We start from the raw sequence: 19,635 nt of genomic DNA, 5'->3' as shown, positions 1-19,635 counted from the left end.
GGGGCAATGTCCAAGAAACATTTAATTGGGCAGAACATAGAGACAGGTGGCAGTGGGGATCGTGGAACTGGGGCACCAAGGAGGATGAGGGGAACTTGGGGAGGAACATCTTTACCAAAGTGGGATGAAGGGAAAGCAGCAGGAGTAGGGGAAGATGCTGGGCTCTGTTCAGGACTCACTGAGGAGGTGGCGAGGCCGTGGCGGGGAAATGGCAGGGGCTCTGGACATTTAGGGATAGGACCTTAGAGATTTGTGCCAGGAACAAGTCTGGAGACATCAAGACAATGGTGGAGACTGATGCTGTGAGGATAGATGAAGTCCAGAGAGGATGCGACAGTTAAGAATGGCCGTGGTTTTACTGTGTGCAGGTGCTTTCTCCGCCTGTTCCTCCGAGCTCCCCTCCTGGCCCAGAAATAGCCCGGCAATTTAAACCCGCTGAGGTGGGTCAGGTTTCCTAGTTCTGGTGACTCTGTGGTTTTGGGGTACTACTCTTCAAGGGAGGGCTCTCAGGCTAAGCTGAAGAAGGGCTGGAGCTTCCCAGAGTCTCCATGTGTGTTGGTTTGCTGGAGCTGCCATACAAGGTACCATAGGCTGGGGACTTAAACAGCAGAAACTTATTTCACAGTTCTGGAGGCTGAAAGTCTTGAGATCAAGGTGTCTTTAGGATTGGTTCCTTCTTGGCTTGTAGACAGCCATCTTCTCCCTGCGTCCTCACACGGTCTCCCCTCTGTGCATCTCTGCATCTTAATCTTTTCTTATAAGGATACCAGTCATATTGGATTAGGGCCCATCCTAACAGGCTCATTTTAACTTAATTACCTCTTTAAACACTCTTATTTCCAAATACACTCGCATTCTGAGATCCTAGGGGTTAGGACTTCAATATATGAATTTTTTTTGGGGGGGGCGGTGCACAGTTCAGCCCAGAACTCCAGAGAAAATATTTCCAGCATGGTGGGCAGTGCAGAAAGCACAGGCCTGAGCTCAGACCTCCCAGTTTGAATCCCCATTTCTTCCAATTCCTAAATTTCACAAGAGACCTGGCTTTTCTGAGCTCTGGCTCCCGTATGAGTTACTGCTTCTGTAACTAATGACCACATCTCGGTGGCTCAAAACAACCCACACTTATTTTCTCACAGTTCTGCATGGCAGAATGTTGAATTGATGACTTCTCCCTTCTAGGGAATCTGGTCTCAGGGCGTCAGCACCACGGACAGCGAGAATACTGTTTGAGGTGCTAATGAAGCCCCCTTTCTGCCTTCCCCTCCAAGCCCCCGATGTCCCTGCCCCTTCGAATTTTGAGGGGCACATTAAGCTGAATATTTAGCCCAAATTTTTCCCCTGTCAACATCTTCGTCCTAATTGCCTTTCACTCTACCCTCACTCATCCGACCCCAGCAGCGTTCTTTCTTGTCTTTGAACACTTCGTAGACTCTTGCCTCTTTGCCCTGAGCAGCTGTCAGTCTGTTCTCAAATATCACCTCTTCAGATTAGCTGAAGCTACTGTTTAAAGAAGCTTCTCCATCCCCACCTACCCCCTTTCCTTGCCTTTAAATCACATGCACTATCCACAGCTGTTTTACTTGTTTATCATCTCTCCATGAAACATACTCAAGTACAAGTTCCCTCACTGGAGAAAACTTGCATAGAAGAGCTCCTGGCTCCCAGCAGGTGCTCAATAAATGTTTGTTGAATGAGATCAGGCTCTGAGATAAAAAAGAAGCCTGAGATGGCCCCCACTCTCTAGGGATCTTGAAATTCCACCCTGAAACCACATATTTTCCCTTGTCTTCAAACACATATGAACACCACCAGCAGCAATAGCAATCATTAATGTATGGTGAGATTGCCACATATCAGGCCTTGTGCACGCGAGCATATTCTCTTTGATTTCTCATAGTAGCTTTACAGAGAACACATTATTATCCCATTTTATAGAAAAAGTGAGGCTCGGAGAGGGCGTTAAGTTACATAGCTGTTAAGAGGTGGAGCCAGGATTCACATTCATAAGTCTACTCGCCACCCTATGCCATTTCCCCAGGAAGTGGGTTTGTTGAGGTTTCTGCTGTAGGTAGTCCCAGGAGCAGCACTTAATCCTCAGGAAAGGAGTCTTCCATGGACCTAGAAGGAGCCCCCGACACACACCCCATGGTCAATAGAGCCTACTCCTAAGATGTCCCAAGTCTCACCTACTTAGACTGGCATGAAACTCTCCTACCTTCTCTCACTCATCCTGGGCAGTATGGGACCGCTAGCACCTTGGAGTTGGAGTGGAGCCTGTTATGGCCTGAACTGTACCCCTCCGATTTATATATTGAAGTCAGTTATAAAACTAAGGAATGCCTGAAGTCATCAGAAGCTAAGAGAGAGTCATGGAACAGAGTGTCCCTCACAGCCTCAGAAGGAACCGATCCTGTTAACTCCTTGATCTTGCACTTCAGCCTCCAGAACTGCGAGACAATACATTTCTGTTGTTTAAGCAGCCCAGTCTGTGGTCCCTTGTTATAGCAGCCCTAGTGAACTAATATAGAGCCATTGGCTGGACCAGGTGCGTGATATGGATGGCTTGGTCTATTAGTCAGAATAAGTTAGAGTCTGCTGCTGTAACAAATGACCTCAAAGTCTTGGGGGCTTAAAACAATAAACAATTAATTTCTTGCCCTCAGGACATATCTATCACAGATCATCTGGAGATTTTTTTCCCATGTGCCTCACTCCACGACCCAGGTGATGAAGCAGCCACTATCTAGAATGTTTCAGGTCACTGTGGCAGAGGAAGGAAATCTCTGGGAGCCCTCCCACCAGCAATTAAATACTCTGGCCCAGAAATGACATAGCATTTTAGCTCACTGCTCATTGGTCAGAACGAGTCACATGGCCTTCTCCAACCATGAAGGGACGTACTCTACCGATGTGCTCTGGAGAGAGCATAGTAAGTATTCAGCTAACATTCACAACTAACAGAGTTAGTTAGGTTTTTACTGGAGCTTCTCTCTGGTTCCAGAGTTGAGTCTAAGCTAGTGCCAAGAAATCTTGGGGTTCCAGTGAGGGTCTGGGTTCCGGGTCAGAGGACCTGCCCCGTAGCTCACAGGAGCTGGCCGGGTGGAGTGGAATCAGAGGAGACTGATGGGGTCGGGCTCAGAAGAGGGTTTGCTTGGTCTGGCCTGGTCTCTGGAAACAGCCATGTAGAGGTCAGACAGGGAAGCATCAACCAGGGAGGACCCCAGGATCTGGGAAGCTGAGTTAAAAGGCCTCTAAAACATAGTGTTACCATGCGACCCATCAAAACACTTCTAAGTATCTACACAAGAGAAATGAGAACACACGTCCATCAAAATCTTGTACATGGAAGTTCATAGCAGCATTATTCATAACAGCCAATCAAATGCCCATCGACTGATGAACAAATTGTGGAGTATATATATACTATGGAATATTATTTAGCCATAAGAAGAAATGAAGTCCTGATATATGCCACAATGTGGATAAAGTGAGAAAACATTCTGCTAAATGAAAGAAGCCGAATATGAAAGCCACATATTGTATGATTTCATTCGTATGAAATACATAGAATAGGTAAATCCCTAGAGATAGGCAGTAGATAAGTGGTTGTCAGTGAGTGGGGGAAGGGGGAATGTGGAGGGATCACTAATGAAAATAGGATTTCTTTTGCGGGTGATGGAAATGTTCTTTTTCTTCCCCAGCTTTATTGAGGTATAATTGACAAAATGATATAATATTTAAAGTACACAATGTGATGATTTGGTGTATATAGATATTATAATAGGATCTTCCTCTCATTGAGTTAATCAACACATCCATCACCTCATGAGTACTTTTTTTTTTTTTTTTTTTAGTGAGTAGATTTAAGTTCTACTCTCGGTAAATTTTAATTACACAATAGAGCATTATCAACTCTAGTCACCACGTTTTACATCAGATCGTCAGACCTTATTCATCTTACAACTGAAAGTTTGTACACGTTGACCAGTTTGTACCCTATTATCTCCCTATTTCCTTCACTCCCAACTCCTGGCAACTAATTTTCTACTCTGTTTCCCAAGATTCTTTTTTTTTTTTCTTTTAGATTACATGTATAAGTGATACCATACAGTATTTGTCTTTCTCTGGCTTATTTCACTTAGTATAATGTCAGGTTGATCCATGTTGTTGCAAATGACAGTATTCTTTTTAAGGCGGATTCGTATTCCATTTTATAGAGATACCACAGCTTCTTTATCCGTTCATCCATCAATGGCCATTTAGGTTGTTCCCATGATTGTCTTGTGAATGACGCTGCGATGAACATGGGGGTGCGGATCTCTCTTTGAGATAAAGATTTCATTTCCTTTGGATATATACCCAGAAGTGGGATAGCTGCATCGTGTGGTAGTTTTATGTTTAACTTTATTGAGAAACCTCCATACTGTTTCCCATGGCAGCTGCACCAATTTTCAATCCCACCAAGAGTGCACAAAGGTTCCATTTTCTCCACTTCCTGTGATGGAAATGTTCTCAAACTGATAATGGTGATGGTTGCACTACTCTGTAAAACACACTAAAGCCCACTGACTTGTACACTTTCAATGGATGAATTATATGGTATGTGAATTAAATGCACAGACAGGCAGGGGACCTTTGGGAGCAGAGTGCTCAGTGATTAAAAATAGGGACCTGGACTTTTCTCAGAGCGAGGGGATTCTGCCCTGGTCAGCTAGTCAGATTTCTCATCTGTGTCTTTTACATAATTTTAGTCCCCAGCTAAAAGAGTTGCTTTGTGATTTAAATAAAATGAAACAGAGCTCCTTACAGGAGGAGACATATGTGCATACACGCGCACACACACCTTCCCGGATCAGCTTCTTGTGTCTCTGCCACAAGGGGGCGATCCTGCTGTGATGTTTGGGGTCTGGCCCCAGGAGTGGGGCGCTCAGGGGTGGAGCTCCCCTCCATGGCTCTTGAGGATTAAGCCCAGAGCAGTTGGCTAACTCCTCGCTTTTTTTGTTCTTTAGGGTAAACAACATTTATTGGGGTGTGGGTAGTGCTTTCTCTCATTATTAAATAATTACCGGTGTGCTTAAAATTTAAAAACAAAGCATAAATATAAAGGTAATATGTGTTCATTTGGAAATATATATTCATGATATAAATTCATCTGGACATTTGGAAAACACAGAGTATAAAAAAAGAAAACAAGTCGTCCAAATTTCACTGCCCAGATACAAGCACTGTTAATATTTTCTTCTCTTTTCCCAGTTTCTTACTCTGTGTTCAGTTCAAATGCCACGAAAGAAAAGATAAACAGATCTTATGACATGACAGAAACGAAAGACCAACAAAGTAACAACCTGGAAGGAAATATTTGCAACATCAATTATAGGCAAAAAGTTGATAAATTGCTAATGTTTATCAAATGCTTACTGCATACCAGGCTCTAGGTGCTTCATATATACAAAGTAATTTAATCCTCAACCCTATGAGATACATACTATTACTATCTTCATTTTACAGATGAGAAACAGACACAGAGAGGTTAAATAACTTGCCAAGGTCACACAGCCAGTAAGCATCAGAGCTTCAAGTAAACCCGCTTGGCCCCAGGGCCCATACTCCTAACCCCTGCATCATTTTGCCTCTTTAGGTAGTCCAGGTTGATGCTCGCAGTAGATGTAAACAGTAGAAAATATAAAGAATATATAAAGTAGAACTATAAACAGCAAAAAATAAATAGCGCCCATGTGCTTAACCTTCCTCGTAATCAAACTTTAGTTTTCTTTCTTTTAAAATTTTTTTCTCTTTTCTTCTTTTTTTCTCTTTTTATTCCCTATCCCTAAGCCTATAGTTGTCATTCTTTAATTTGGCAAACATTAAAAATATTAAAAAGGTGAAATCTTAACAGAGAATTGAACGAATGATAATAAACATTGCCGTACTGTTGGGCGAGGGAAGTATAAACTATTAAAAAAAATTTTAGAAGGGAATTTGACTGTGATTGAACAAAATATTTAAAGCACATCACCTTTGACCTGACCTTTCCACATCCAACAATTGATCCTGTTAATACTGGTGCCTAAAGATGCATGCTCATCTCAGCCTGACTTGCAATGATGCCATTTCTTGTAAAATTGAAACATGAAAAACAGTCTCCATGACTGACAATAGGGGCATAGTTAGACAAATTAGGGCACGGCATGCTGTGGGAACACTGCACCCATTTAAAATCTTGAGACAGACCTGCATTTCCTGACATGGAAAAGTCCCTAGGTACATTGCTGCATGAGAGAGGAAGCCAGGGAACACTGCGTACAGTGTGGTTGCAGTTATGCTAAAGAACACGGGTGATACACAAGTATGCACACGCAGAAGGCGCCCTGGAAGTCCATTCCAAACAGTTGACAGCGTCTCCCTCTTGAGAAGAATTGGCAGGGTGAGAGTTTCAGGAGAATTTTCGTATTTTTACTTTTCTGTCATTTGAGCCTTTTACAATAAGATTGTATTAAACAGATATTTCTTAAAGCCCCAGAAAATGCCTTGTTAAATATTCCTTTAAAGCATGACTCCTCCCCCTCTCTCCCATGGCTGAATAATTATTTTTTATATTTCTTTACTTATTTATTTTATCATGGCGACATTGGCTAATAAAATCTAGTAAGTTTCAGGCATACAATTCAACAGTAGGCTGCATAATTATTTATCCAGTTCTTCCCAGCTGGGTATTTAGGTGTTTCCAACTGTTCACCATTTGAAATAAAATTGGCACGAATGTCCTCGTATGCTAATTTTCGTGTGCCTCTCCGATGATTTCTTTATGTTACTCCCAATTCATTACTGAAGAAATAAATGGACAAACACATATTTGTTGTTCCTCTGCTTACGTTCTTAGAAAAAATCTCAGATATGGAAATGCTGGATCAAAAATAAGTGATTTTATTATAGTTCTTGATACATTTTGCCAAATTGCCCTGGAAAAGGGGTTACACATCCCCAGGAGTGGATGCAAAGCCTTGCTTCATAGAACAGTTGAAAATACCAGGCAGGATCACAATTTAAAAACATCTGTTGATATAATTGAAAACGGAATAGCTCACGTCTATGCAGGAGGATTATTGTATGTCAGGCTTTACTCTCGTTTTATGCTTTTCATTTATTCCTTGCAACGATCCTACTTTGCTCTTTACAGGTAAAGTGAGGCACAGAATGCTGAAGCGACTTGGTCAATGGCTTAAATTTTTGAACAAGAAGCTCAGAGTTGAAACTCAAGACAGAATGGCTTGAGGCTCTGAGTTCATAATTTCTCTAACATTAATGTTTTCTCAACTTTTTCTGCAGAGGGTCAGTCAGTCAATATTTTTGGCTTTGCAGACCACATAGTTTGTGTCACAATCACTCGACTCTGCCACTGTAACTTAAGGCAGCCCGACAATATGTAAATGAGTGGGTACGGCCATGCTCCCACAGAACTTTATGTGTGAAATCTGAATTTCATATAATTTTCGGGTACTGTCAAATATTCTTCTTTTGATTTTTAAAAATTGTTTTAAAATGTCAGACTCATTCTTAGCTTGCAGGCCACACAAAAACAACTGCCGGGCCAGTTTTGGTCCATGAGCCATAGTTTGTCCCTCCCTCCCTGTTTTATTCATTCATTCATTCATTCATTCATTCATTTAATTTTTTAAAAAATTTGTTAGGTGAGGCTGCCCTTGGTTGATCTTACAGATTGCAAGGATCTTGTCAGCTTACAATCCCTTTTTTTTTTTTATGTCTTACACCTGTAGCACCTGGTCTTCCTAGTTGGTCTCCCATCCAAGTACTAACCAGGTCTGACCCTGCGAGATGAGACAGGATCAGGCTTGTTCAAGATAGCATGGCCATAGACCCTCTCTTCCTGTTTTAGATGTCCACTATATATCGAAGATATTAACCCATTGTAACTTATGTGGCAAGTGTTTTTATACTTTTATACTGGCTTATTTTTTTTACTTCATTTTTTACTATTAATTTTTTATCAATATTGAATTTATTATTTTATATAATGTGTGATAGGGTTTGAGCTAATTATTTTCCTGAATGGTCAACCAATTGTTCAAGCTACGTTTATTGAATATGTTATCCTTTCTCCTCAAATTTGAAATGCCATCTTTATTATGAATTATTATTAAGTATAATTAATGCATTTTGTTACATTTTATAGGTAAGAAGAATGATATGTAGATAGATTAAAACTAGAGTTTGTTCTTTTCTATAATGTTTGTTTATTCTTAGAATAGTACCACACTATTTATATTATTGTCATTGTAATGATAGGTTTCATTCTTCTTTTCCAAAATTTATTGTGGTATTCCTGCCTGTTTATTCTTCCAGATATATTCTAGGTCATCTTCCAGGGCCTTTCCCAAATAGCTTTCCCTAAGCTCATCAAAAGTATTTTAAACCTATAAATCAATTCAGAGAATATCAGCAACTTTGTAATATAAAGTCACTCATCCAGTAACGATTTTAATTCTCCACTTAATTGAAGCCTTCTTTTATTTTTCTTATAATATTGTGTCCTCCCCAATTCTTGTTAATTTTATCTTAATTTTCGTTCCTATTGTGAATGAGCCCATATCAAATAATCAGTTATCTCTGGCATTTAGAAAAGCTGCTGAATGTTCTATTTTTATTTTTAACTGGCCCCACTTACCAGTTCTAATAATTTTCAGTTGCTTTTCTAAGCACACAATCATGTCAACGATGAATTGTCTGTGTTCACCAATACTTGTACGTTGCTTCTGATTCCTGCCTCAGTGCATTGACTAGCACTTCTAGAAACAAAGATGAATACGACAGATGACATTGACCGTTCTCATTTCTTTTTAATTTTTGTGGGCATTCACCTTGAGCATGATGTTGGCTTTGATTTAAGAGTTTTTATCAGGAAAAAGTATTAAATTGGCTGACCCTGTCTAACGTGTGTTGACAGGTATGGCAGGTGAGCTGGGTGATTAGAGTTCCATTGGAAGGTGGTCTCTATTACCCAGGGATCCTCTCAACTCTGATGAATTCTGCCATAGTTTCCATCTCTGTGTGACCTATTTGGGACTGTCTCACTGAATGGGCTTAGACTAGTATTTCTCAAACTGAATTCCCTAAGTTCTTTCTAGGAGTTAGGTAAGAGTATAGAACTGGAGCTTTATCAAAGAGTTAAACAGGCTTTCTTTATTCATTCAACATGTTTATTCAACCAACTATGTTCAAGTATGATGTCGTAATCTGTGCTACGGTGATAAGAGAAAAAAAAAATAGTCCCTGCCCTTACATTCCTGTGGGAAAGTGAAATTGCCGCATCATATGATAGGTATATGTTTAACTTTATAAGAAGCTGCCAAACTATTTTCAGAAGTGGCCATAGCATTTCACATTTCTAGCAGCAATGTACGAGTTATTGCTCCACGTATTTGTCAACTTTTAGTATTGTCATATTTAATCTTGTGTGTGTGTGTGTGTGTGTGTGTGTGTGTGTGTGCCATTCTAGTGGGAATGCAGTTTTAATTTGAATTTCTCTGATGTCAAGTGATATTGAACATTTTTTCATATATGTATTTGCATTTATATAACTTCTTCGATAAAGTGCTTGTTTATATCTTTTTCGGATGGGAAGAAATGGATTGTTTATCATTATTGGTTTTAAGAGTTTTTAATATATTCTGGATACAAGTCTTTTATCAGATATGTGTTTTGAGAATATTTTCTCTCAGCCTGCAGTTTGTATTTTTTTGTGTCCTACCTAGGAAATATTGGCCTAAACCTATGCACAGGGATTTTCTCTTCTGTTCTCATCTAGTTTTATAGTTTTATAGTTTTTACTTCTAGGTTTAGGCTTATGATCTATTTTGAGCTACCTTTTCTTTATGGTATAAGGTAAAAGTTGAGATTCATTTTTTTACATATAGGTACATAATTGTTTCCTTACAATTTGCCAAAAAGACTATTCTTTTCTCATTGAGTTATTCTGACACCTTTCACTGATCATGAATCGGTTTGTTCCAAGAAAAAAAAAGATCACCTAATCATGTATGTGGACCCTTTAATCCATTCCATTGATATATGTCTATCCTTATACCCATGTAATATTGTTTTGCTTACTCAAATTTTATAATGTCTTAAGATCAGGTAGTTTAAGTCCTCCAACTTCATTCTTTTTCAAAGTGCTTAGGCTATTCTACGTCCTTTGCATTTCCGTATAAATTATGAAGTCGGCTCATCTATCTCTAAAAAAGCACTGGAATTTTGATTGGGATTGCATTTAATCTATAGATAATTTTAGAGAGAACCGACATACTAGCAATATTGAATCTTCTAATCCATGAACATAGCGCATCTCTATGTTTATTTTGGCCTTTTTTGATTTCTCTCAACAGTGTTTTCTAGTTTTAAATGTAGATGTGTTGCACATAGTTCGTTAAATTTCATGTTTTTGATGTTATTGAAATGGTATTGATTTTTTAAAATTTTCGCTTGTCATTTGTATGTAGAGATAGAATTCATTTTTATATATCAACCTCGTATCCTACAACTTAGCTAAACTCACATTAGGTCTAGAGCATTCTTCTACATTCTTTATGATTTTTATGTAGATGGTCACATTTTACTTATTTTCTTTCTTTTTGTCTACGTAGATTGTCATGTTTAACTTCTTTTACAAACTGTGTGCTCTTTATTTCTTTCCAGCCTTATCGTGCTGTCAAGGACCTCCAAAACAATGTTGAACAGAGGCAGTTAAAACAACATTGCCTTGTTCGGTCTCAGCATTAAGCGTGGTGTTAGCCATAAGTTTTTCATAGATGCTTTTTATCTGGTAGAGGGAATTCCCTTTTATTCGTAGTTTGCTAAGAGGTTTTTTCCATATCATAAATGTGTGCTGATTTTTGTCAAATGATTCTTCTACATCTATTGAGATGATGATGTTCGTCTGATTTTTCTTTTCTAATTTCTTGATATGGCACACTAGATGGATTGATTTTCAAATTCTGAACCAACCACACATTCCTGGGATAAACCCCACCTGATCATGATGTGTTTTCTTTTTTACATATTGCTGGACTCTACGTGCTAATATTTGGCTAAGGACTGTTTGTGTCTGTATTCATGGAAGATATTGGTTTGTAGTTTTCATTTCTTGGAGCGTCCTTATCTGGTTATGGAATCAGGACAAAGCTACCCTAATAGATGGAATTGGGAAGTGTGCCCCCCTCTTCTATTTTCTGAAAGTGTATGTGTAGAATCAGTATTCACCAGCAAAGCAATCCGGGCATGGGATTTCTTTGTGGGAAGGTTTTTAATTGCAAATTCCATTCTTAAATAGACATAGAACTATTTAGGTTATCTATTTCTTCTTAAGTAAACTTTAGCCGCTTTATATTTCAAGGAATTTGTCTATGCCACGTAAATGGTCAAATTTATCAATGCAAAGTTGTTCATAAAATTCCCTCATTGTCCTTTCAATGTCTGAAGGGCCTATAGTGATCTTCCCTCTTTTATTCCAGTGTGCAAACGCTTCTCGAGGCTCTGTTTCTGTTGCATTTCCTATTATCCCACTGGCTCAAACAAGTCAAATAGCTAAGCCCTGAATCAGCGTGGGAGGGGACCCCCAAGTGGGTGGAGACAGGCAGATGTGAACAAATCGGAAGCCATGATTTCAACAATCTGCCACAGGCAGCCCATCTTAGTGGTGAGTTTTTGCCCCTAAGAAATAAAACAGAGTTGTTCACTTTAGTTGCTTAGTGATTTTGTGTGACTGGTTTTAATTATGTAGGTGTAACAAAAGTAGTGAACATCCATCAAGACCGCCTTGCCGTATTTTAAATGAAAGCCTACATTGCTACACCTTGACAATTATCTTCATGTCTAGCATACATAATTTAGTAGAACCATTGAGAAATAAGGAGGGGGAGCAGAGAAACAGATTCCACAAACATGAATTGAGCACCTACTATATGCACGATTCTGCTCAAGGAGTAACTCCGTGGCCAGCAGTGCTAGAAGGGGCTGCTTCTCTCAGTAGTGAGCTTCCTGTTTATGGAAAGAATCGAGGAAGGGCTGGACGAGAGGAGACAGAGATGCTATAGAGGGGGCTTGCTTGAACTCTGGCTGAAAGTTTGGACTAGTCGATATTTCCAGTTCCTTTCAACTCTAAGATTCTACAATTCCCCAGTAGGAATCGAGTTTTGAGGAAAGATAGGAAGTAGAAAAGGAATACAAAGGGAAGCCCCCAGGAGGTGGAAGGATGGGATGGGGGCGGGGCGGGAATGGCTTTGGGGAGAAGCAGGAGAAAGGCGTGGAGGGAGACTGAAGAGGCAGATTGGTTTCAAAGGGAGGATTTTAGGTAATGCACTGACTCCCTCTCATCTCCCTTCTCAATCTGACTCCCTTCCTTCCTCTTGCCTCCCCAAGCACATACCCTTGAAACTGCTTTCCCCAAGGTCACTATTTGAACACTATGTCCCGTGTCTACTCTGAGAGCTTGCTCCTTATCTTACAGACCCTCCAGTCCGGCATTCAACCCTGGAGATCACTCCCACCTCCCAGCAGCCATCCCTCCTTTGTTTTTCCTCTGTAGGGCTCTGTCTTCAGCCTGTGTCTCATTTCCACGGGCCTTCGACTCCCTGACTCCCACAGGCCATCCGCAGCCCAGGGACTCCCGAGCCATGGGGTCTTGGCAGACTGGAGCATCAGGAGCCTCCGACATTTGCATGTGACTTGCTTTTTCCCATGCATCCCTTCACTGTGCCCTGGGGGTCGGCAAGGGCCAGTGGGCACGGCAATGATATGGGAACCTTTATCTGTGTTGAGTCCCCACTGGCTTCGCCAGCATCAGGAAGGCAGCCAGAACCCCCTTCTTCATGCACTTCTTCCTTCGCCCTCCTTCCCCTACGATCACCTTGGTCTTCATTCTTTTATATTTGGGAAGTCGCTGCCTCACTTCCGTCTACCCAAAGACCTCCACCCAGCAGAGGGAGGAAAGAGAAGAAAGGATGAAGTGGACAGAAAATGTCTTCCCATCAAGGACAAGCAAAGGAGAGAAGGCACAGTTGAGATTATCTCTCTCCTTTGACCTACATCAATACGGAGTACGTGCATGGGTGTGTGTGTTTGTAATAGATTATTTTTTTTTTAGAGCAGTTTTAGATCCACAGCAAAAATTAGCAGAAAATACAGAGATTTCCCATATACCCTCTGCCCACACACAGGCACTGCCTCCCCCTTTATCAACATCCTGCACCAGAGTAGGGCATTTGTTACAATTAATGACCTTACATCGACACATCATTATCACTCAGAGTCCGCAGTTTACATTAGGGTTTACCCTGGCGTTGTACATTCTATGGGTTTGGACAAGTGTATCATAATATTTGTTTATCGTTATAGTATCAAACAGGGTATTTTCATGCTCCTAAAAGTCTCCTTCCCTCTGCCTATTTATTCTTCCCCCATGCCCCCCAGCCTCTGGCAACCACTGATCCTTTTACTGTCTCCATGGTTTTGCCTTTTCCAGAATGTCACAGAGATGGAATCATGCAGTATGTAGGCTTTTTAGATTGGCTTCTTTCACTTAGTAACATACATTTACCTTTCCTCCATGTCTTTTCAAGGCTTGACAGCTCATTCCTTTTTGTGCTGAATAATATTTTACTGTCTGTATGTCCCACAGTTTTCTCTTTTCTCTCTCTTTTTTTTCTTTTTTTGGTATCCATTCACCTGCTGAAGGACATCTTGGTGGCTTCCAAGTCCCAGTGTGTTTGTGTGCGAGCGAGGAAAGGGGCCAAGTTGCCCTTTTGGGGCTAGCGTACATTCACAGAGGCACATGGGGCATCACTCATTGTCATGTGTAAAAGATTACGAAGTTCTGCTCTCTTTCAGGTCCCTCCGGGACCTGAAACTCAACCTGTCCAAGACGAAACTCATCATCCTCCCCTCCCTCTCCCAACCTGGCCCCTCATCTCACGTCCCCATCTCAGCACATGACACCACCATCTACCTGGTTGCGAAAGGTTGAGATCTGGGCTTCTTCCCAAACTCCTCCCTTCCTGTCCTTGCCTCCTGCCCCCATCAATCAGCATGTCCTGTCAATTCTCTCTCCCAAATGCATTCAGAATCCTTGCATTCTCCCTATCCCAAAGCCGTGCTCAGGAACGGCCTCTCAAGCGAAGCCTCCATGGTCCACCTGACACCAGCAGGATCGTCGGCGAGATATGAAACCCCTCAAGGCAGCCCTGAAGCTCACAGATGTGCGCGGCTCTTTCTGGACCAAGTTTCCAGATTTGGTTTTGTCGCCTGCATGCAGGCGTGGTTTTCAGTGGGAGAGTGATTCAGCCTGCTGGGGGACAGCTGGCGAGGCCTGGAGGTATTTCTGGTTGTCACATTTGATGGGGGTTGCTACTGGCATCTAGTAGGTAGAGGTCAAGGATGCTGCTAAACACCCAATAATGGACAACAAAGGATGATCTGTTCTCCAATGTCAATAGAGCTGAGAACCTGTCAGAGAACCTGTTCTAGAATTACTCAAAGCGATGGCCGGCACTGGTCCCAACTCGCAGATCACCCATCCAGATGAGAGAGTACAAAAAATAATAAGAGTTTAGAAACCTTATAGTATCTTGACATAATTTTATGACTGTTGGGCTCATGTTTTGCATATCTTTTAAATTCTTTGTTTTTAATAGAACAGTTTTAAATCTACAGAGAAATTGAACAGATAGTACAGTTTTATATACCCCTCCCCCAACACACACACACACACACACACACACACACACACACATACACACACACACACACACACACACAGAGTTTCTATTATTTGTAACATCTTAATCTAGGATGGAACATTTGTTACAATTAATGAACCAATATTGATACATTAGTATTAACTAAAGCACGGACTTTATTCAGATTTCCCCGAAAGTCTTTTTTCTGGTCCAGAGCCCCATGTGACACGATGTGTAGTTGTCATGTCTCCTCAGGCTCCTCTTGGCTGGGGTGGTTTCTTCAGTTTCCTTGTCTTTGATGACCTTGACAATTCTGAGGCGCATGGATCAGATACTCCGAAGGGTGCCTCCCTATTGGAATTTTTCTGATCTTTCCCTCATGATTAGATTAAGGTTATGGGTTTGAGGGGAGGAAGATCACAGAGACAAAGTGCTATTTTCATCACATTATATCAAGAGTACGTGCCATCAATCTAATTATGACTGTTGATGTTGACCTTGATCACCTAGCCAGGTAACTTAGTGTATTTTTCAGGTTTCTCCACTGAAAAGTTACTCTTTCCGCCCCTCTTTTCAAACTGTATCTTTTGGAAGGAAATCACTAAGTGCAGTTTCACCCCTCTTTGAGGGTGGAGAATTTAGACAAAATATTTGAAATTCTTCTGCATGTCAGGTTTGTCTCTTGTCCTTCATCTGTTAATGTGTTCTATCATTTATTTGTATCAGTCTGGACTCATGGATATTTATTTTATTCTTGGGGTCATAATCCAATGCTATATTAATTTTGTTGCTTAAAGTGCTCCGGCTTGGCCATTGATCAATGGATGTTTCAGTCGGCTCCCATGAACTTTTTTTTTTTTTTTTCTCAGACCTTTGACATGCACCCGTCATGGTCAGCTGTTCCTTGTTCTCTGGCACTATGCATGTCTTTTTCAATTTTATGTTCCTAGACATTCATGTTTATCGCATTTAACGAACTGGGAAAAAAGAAGTGACTTTTGGAGAGAATTCGAGAAGCACTGCAAAACCTTCCAGCATCTTCCTCCAGGTACCTCGCTATAGTCCAGCTATGGCGACCTTCCCTGAGCCCACCCAGCTTGTGTCCGCCCTTTGCTTTTGCAGTTCCCTCTGCCTGGAATGTTTTTCCTTCGACTGCTCCTTTTCAGCATTCCTGTCTCTGCCCTATCTCCCCCTCGTCAAAAAAGCCTCCCCCTCCCAAACCAAAGCAGCCCCTACTCAGCTATCTCTAGCACTCTTGCTTTATTGTATTATTGTCCCAATACTTTGTCTCTTGCTGAAATGATCTTTTTTGACGTATTTGTTTATTGCCTCCAAATACAGGTGTCATGATGACAGGGAGAGCCCTTGGCATGTACAATGTTGTCTGTCTGTTTAATTATTTTGAAATATATCAGAAGTGTCTCCTAGAGGTCACTGGGGGTCAGATAATAATCTTCCTCCTTGGCCAAACTTCAGAGGGGCCCCATGGGACATAGTGTGGGTGGGGAGGGCAAAACCAGTGGCCATCCCTGGATCCCATCATCGCAGCTCACAGTGGACTGGCAGTACAGAGGGGGGACCCTGACCCGCCATCTAAGGGTTGTGGGTGTTATGTTCAGAAGGGAAGGGCAGGATGGAGGTTCAGCAGTGGAACGCTCGATCCAGGTGATGTCTCAAAGCCTCCTTCCATTCTCCTTGCCATGTGACTTCGGAGCTCTTGGCCTCAATTTTCCCATCTGTAAAACGGGTATAATACTCATTATGCTAGGGCTGTTGCGAGAACTAAATGAGATTGTGCTGGGCATATGACACCCTCGAAAATTGTTACCCGTTAGTGTGATCACAGAAAAGCACATGCACATGAAGAATTGTGCGGTTGATTTTGGGGGGGTTTATACACTCCCCAAATCTAGACCTGAACCCTTGACCTACAAACCATTTAAGTTATCCCCTCCCCGGCTTAATCATCACAGCCTAAAGAGTTAGGAGGCATGAGAGCTGAAGGAAGGCCTCAGGTAGGGAGAGGGCCCCAGCTATGGAGGGGGTGGGAGGCAAAAACTTGGGGTGGGCCGGAATGGAAGGGGCCACCCTGTGCACAGAGAGGAGCCAGTATGTCTGCAGCTGCCTGGGCCCAATGAACAGGCCCCCAGGGGCAGGTGGGACCTGATTCCAGCCCAGTGTGTGGGTGGGGCTGTCTAGCCCAGCCAGGCGTTCCAGTTGGCCTGGTGTGGGGGCTGGGACCTAGGAGGCTCCTGGAGCCCAGTGGAGGGAGTACTAGCCCAGCTCCTGCTCCAAATGCCCCCCAGGCCCTCGCGGCCCAGTACCGGGGAGGGGGTGAGCACGCAGGCTCTCTCCTGGGCCTGGAAAACTGTGCCTGCGTGCGCTCCCCCAGGAGTGTATGGCAGCAGGCGGCAAGCAATGCCTTCACCTGTGTTTGTCTTTTTGGTCCACAGAGGTCATGAGAACCTTCCCAAGAAAAGCAAACATGAGTGTGAGTTGGCCGGACACGCCATGCTTATAGGAGGGCAGGGCATGACAGCATGCCGTCTATGCCAGGGCACCTCTCCGTGCCAGGAGCCCCTAACCCTCAAACAGTACCACAGATGGAGAAATCGAGGCCCAGTGGGGAAAGCATTTGTCCAGGTCTTTCAGGGGGACTGGGACAAGATCTGGAGCACGTGCATTGCACACATTCACACATGCGTTCAAACACATACATACACACCGGCCCCTTTGTGTGCCCACACCCACTCCTGCATGGGCACATCCAGACAGCAGGGCCCACGCCCCAGCTCCCCTCCCTTGGGCGCACCCACCCCCTGCCCAGTCACACACTCTGGACCATGAGACGCAACCTCAAACACACCTGTGTATGTTAAAGGAACCAGGGAATTTCTGCAAAAAGGGCTTAGGGATCACCATAGGGGGCGGGTAGGGTGGGGTCTCAGGCAATTAACTTGCTCTAGTGCTTTCTCATCTCATAAAATTTTATACAGTCAGGAAAACACTGATTGTTCTGTGCGTGTGCGTGTATGTGTGTTGACCAAAACTCCCTCTGCAGTTGTGCATGTACAAATTCGCACTCACACCCACTTGTGTGGAATTCACCCACCCAGTCTCACTTATATATGATGCACAAACGCATCTAGATGCTCACAAACACCCATACACAGCCGCAAAACCACTGAAAACACAATTACTTACACATGCATACCAACACACACAACCACAGTCATATATTCACAACCAGGCACACTAGACACCCACAAATGCACTTGTACATGAAGAGATATGTTCAGATACTCAATTTACATTCAGAAAACAGATGCACACACATGTTCACCTTGTTACACTCACACTCACACAGACCCATGCAAATATCCACAAATTCACACAGATGTAAATGCCAGCTTCACATACACAAATACACTCAGAAAGTGAGACATGTTAACACTCATATAAACAGATAACATAAAAACCCAAATGCATATGTACAATTATTATACACACACACAACTATACATGGAGACACACGTCTAGACATACAGGCCCTGAGAGACCTAACACAAAAACATTTGTGCGTTCACAATTACACAGAGGTAAGAGGCACAAAGCAAATATTTTGACACAAAAACACAGTGGAACACACAAGAAATATTAAACAAATATCCACAAATAGGGGCTCATTGACAAATATTCCCAGTAACATGCACACAATTGTACTCATGTACACAAATATCTTCACACATACACATAAGTATATTCACACACACTCCTCCACACTGACATACACAGTCACTCGTATGACACACAAACACATTTACTCACAGAAATATGCAGTTCCTAGACAAAGATGCACACTCACACTCTCACATATGTATCAGAAATGAACAATGTTACACAATTATACCCACTTCCACAGTTTACACACCCTGTCACACTAGGCTGAAATCATATACACAAATGCAGTTACCTACAAATACACTCCTATGCAAATACATGTATATGCATAAAAATACATTCCAAAACTACTCCTCACATACACACACACACGTGCACAAACCACACTCAAATACTCATTTACAAATGCACTTGGGCACAAATACACCCCCACCTACATGCAATCGGAACCCCCGAACAAATTCTGCTGGTACCACAAAGACACACGCAGATATTTGCAATTATACTCAACGACAGCCATTCAGCCACACACATAGACACAAGTAATCTCGCTCCTGCACAAATACACTCTCAATTTCTCTCACATACTCCTTCACTGACATTAGTCACACCGTTGTACAAAACTCAAGTACATATATGTGTTCACAAATATACTCACAAAGCCCCTGACAAAACAGACACACGCGCACACACACTCACCACTCCTATATCCTCAGGACACAACACTTACGCAATACAGATCCTTGTACACACAACGCACATGGAAAACATGGACACCCACACACACATATGCGCACTGTTACATTCACACCAAGATATGCACCCGTAGACACCCTCAAACGCACTCGTTCATCACCCAAATACATTCAGGGGCGCACACACAGATACGAATACACACATTCTTGTACGCTCATGATACACAATCAGAAACAGGTGCACCCACGCACAGCCCTTCAGGCCAGGAAAACAAGCCCGCACAGATGGTGAGCATCTAAGGATACACACTTGGACCAGCACACACACCCACAAACACAGGGTCCCTCATCCTTTCCACTGCGCGCGCGCGCGCACACACACACACACACACGCACACACGCACACGCACACGCACCAACTCCTCTGCAGCCTCCCCGCCCCACCCTGCGGCGAGGGCCGAGGCGAGGCGCGGGCACCGGGCCGGGGGCGGGGCGCACCTGGGCTCCGC

At 42.5% G+C, this 19,635-nt stretch overlaps 1 long non-coding RNA gene across 1 annotated transcript; it reads left to right on the top strand.

The window, feature by feature from the left end:
- The first annotated feature begins 11,661 nt into the window (after window positions 1-11,661).
- Window positions 11,662-16,101, top strand: LOC120598515 (uncharacterized). Its single transcript, XR_005651601.1, has 3 exons — window positions 11,662-11,713; window positions 12,953-13,112; window positions 15,701-16,101. It is a non-coding gene; the product is annotated as an uncharacterized LOC120598515 (long non-coding RNA).
- Window positions 16,102-19,635: the final 3,534 nt, after the last annotated feature.

The sequence above is a fragment of the Pteropus medius genome, unplaced genomic scaffold (genome assembly GCF_902729225.1).
Source record: "Pteropus medius unplaced genomic scaffold, Ma_sr-lr_union100, whole genome shotgun sequence".
Classification (NCBI taxonomy): domain Eukaryota; kingdom Metazoa; phylum Chordata; class Mammalia; order Chiroptera; family Pteropodidae; genus Pteropus; species Pteropus medius.
This window is presented reverse-complemented; position numbering and strand designations above follow the sequence as displayed.